General features: G+C 34.1%; 1 non-coding gene across 1 annotated transcript; it reads left to right on the top strand.

The window, feature by feature from the left end:
• Positions 1 to 2067: 2067 nt before the first annotated feature.
• On the top strand, positions 2068 to 2186 carry LOC111732126. Its single transcript, XR_002777436.1, has one exon. It is a non-coding gene; the product is annotated as a 5S ribosomal RNA (ribosomal RNA).
• The last annotated feature ends 901 nt before the right edge of the window (positions 2187 to 3087 follow it).

Genomic DNA, 3087 nt, shown 5'->3' on the forward strand with positions numbered 1-3087 from the left:
TAACTGAAGTGATTGCACACCAATTTACCTGAAGTACTTTTTAAACATCACTTGAGTCTGAGTTTTTTCTTGACATCCAGTGGGAAGTGATTACTGTGTGGTTGGCATATGCTGGAGAGGGGGAAGTCCAGTGGTGAGGGCAAACTCGCTGGCAACATTACACACTTCTCCACAAGTGAGCACTGTTCAGTTTAGGGGCAGAAACCAAAGTGATGATCTAATAACATATTAAATTTATATTTATAGTTTATTTTGCTATTATAAATATTGTTAGATTTTTGCAGGTGAGAAACATCATGTTGCAAAAATAGTTCAAAACACCTAGAGAAAATTATGTTACCTTTTCCAAGGTATTTCTCACTAGAATTAAGTCAGGGTATTATACTGACCTATCTGAATTGGAGCTTCTGTGAGCAGCATATTTTGATCCATGTTATACAGTTAGTATATTTTGCTTCTAATTCTGTGATTGCCTATTTTGAAGATAATAGATATTAGGATATGTATTTCATAGGATGCCAAAACAGTATGAAATATAAAGCAGGATTGGTCGAGCAAATCAGATGGTTCTTTTATATGGTAGGGTTTATGTCATTGACGTGAAGCGGCTATTTCTTTGGAGAGTGGTTTCTAATAGAAATGTGGGAAGCCAAAGGCTACTGTTGGGGTTGAGGGAGTGGGGGATTGGTGGTAAGCAGTCAAGAGAAAACCTCAGTATTTCCCTCTTTAAAAAGTGAGCCACTCCTCTACCTGAGGTCCTTCAAACTTGCAAATTTTTGCAAAATTAGGTAATTAAACTGTGGGAGAGAAAAAAAAAGCTTTAAGTGCTTGTCAAGTTTGAAATTAGAAATTAATATAAAATGAAGGATATTAAGAAGATATAGAAGAAAACATTTCACATATACAAAAGCAACTAAACCAAAACATTGTTTTAGAACAAAAGAAGACAAGATGGACCCAATTTAAAAAACAAAAATAAACACAGTTTAAGGAAGAGAAAAAGAAATTTTAAAAACAGTAGTTAATGAATAGAAGATAAGGGAAAAAAAGAAGGAAAAGAGCTATTGAATCTAACATTTGTAACATAAGTTTCAAATTAAAAAATACCATGCAATTTCTGGAAACTTGTTAACAATACAAATTTTGGGACCACGGACCTACTAAATGAGAAACTCTGAAGAAGCTGCTTGGCAATCTGTATTTTAACAGCTTCTGGGAGATTCTGATGCCAGCTAAAGTGTGAGAATCACTGAATTATCTAAGGATAAGCAACAGGTACATCTTGCTTCCCAGTTGCATAGCATCCAGCATTGTGCTTAATGGATAGCAAAGGTTCAATCAGTGCTTGTTAAATAAATGAAGAGACAATAAATAAATAAAACATAAAATTAGGGATCACTAAAAAATAAAAAGCAAGACCTAGTTAAGCAGATTTAAAGTATGGTAATTCATAAGTATATGCTTAAATAAACAAAATAACCAAAAGAAAATATGTTAGTAGTTAAGAATTAAAGATCTCTAGGGAATTTCTTGAAGCAAGTCTTATGTCTCTGTAAATACTGCACTGCTGAGGGAGCAGAAATTTCTTTACTCACTGGAAGAAAGCCAAGATGCAAAAGGCATAAATTGTTTATTTTTCCACTTTAGTGTGAGACCTGAAGCTCACATCATTTTGGTGAAGTCATTTTTGCTCTAATACAGTAGAAAACAAAAAGCAAAGAATTCTTATTCCTTATTGCCTACCCATTCATGCATTGCAAGCAGGATACTAACCACTGATACTGTAACTCATTCTTGGGAATCTTTCTTTGACTCCATAACAAATGTTGTATTTTATAATACCAAATTTTTTTTTTCTAAAAGTTAAATGTCTTAAACGTATAGAAAAGTACAAAAAATAATGTAATACATACCCATGTAATACTCATCAGCTTTATTTCATATTATTGTTTTACCATGTTTGCTAGTTGGAATACATATTCTCTATGTTTTCCAAGAAAATTGTTCATGAATCTAAATTAACGGAGAGATTAGAAAAATATTGCCAGCAGTATTTTTAGAATCTCTGTCTATGGCCATGCTGCCCTGAATAAACCCGATCCCGTCTGATCTCGGAAGCTAAGCAGGGTTGGGCCTGGTTAGTACTTGGATGGGAGACTACCTAGGAAGACCAGGTGCTGTAGGCATAAAAAATAAGGGATTGTAAACCGACGAGGTCCTTGTAATCTATGAGGGCAACCAAGGGTTGCCTTGCCTAAAAAAATAAAAAATAAAATGAAGTAAAATCTCTACTAACTATATCTCTACTTGTGTGCCCTCTTTTTCCTTTTTTTTTTTTTAACTTAGTTTTTGTTTTATTGGTTTTGCTGGAAATTTTTCTTTTTCCTTTTATCTGAAAGAATCAACTTTTGGTTTTAATCCTTAAAAATAATTTCTGTGTCCTAATGCACTTTAAACATTTCATTCACCTTTTTTTAAATTCACTTTCTTACACTTTCCTTATTATATATTGTTATGGGTTGAACTGTGTCTCCCACAAAATTCATATTTTTAAGTCCTAACCCCCAGTACCTCAGAATGTACCTGTACTTGGAGATAAGCTTTTTAAAGAGGAAATTAAGGTTAAATTAGGTCATTAGAGTAGGTCCAGTATGACTTGTGTCCTTCTAAGAAAAGATATGGACACTGACTCACATAGAGGAAGGAACACATGAGAGCACAGGGAGATGGCTGTCCACAAGCCACAGAGAAAGGCCTCAGAAGAAACTACCCTTAACCACCAACACTATAATCTTGGACTTCTGACCTCCAGAATTGTGAGAAAAGATGTTTCTGTTGTTTAAGCTACCCAGTTTGAATAGTACTCTGTTATGGAATCCCTAGCAAACTGATACATATTTTAATTTATTAGTTAATGATTATTCTACACAGTCACAGGTCATAAGTGAACACTTTTTTGATACATTTTCCCATACTGAACATAATGATATAACCAAGCCTGTAGGACAAGTCATTGTTCACTACCAGAATCTCAGTTGTGTCCTCTTTTAGGTCTAGTCCTCCTGCCTCATCAAGTCTGGCTAAAAA

The sequence above is a fragment of the Pteropus vampyrus genome, unplaced genomic scaffold (assembly GCF_000151845.1).
Source record: "Pteropus vampyrus isolate Shadow unplaced genomic scaffold, Pvam_2.0 Scaffold11, whole genome shotgun sequence".
NCBI lineage: Eukaryota > Metazoa > Chordata > Mammalia > Chiroptera > Pteropodidae > Pteropus > Pteropus vampyrus.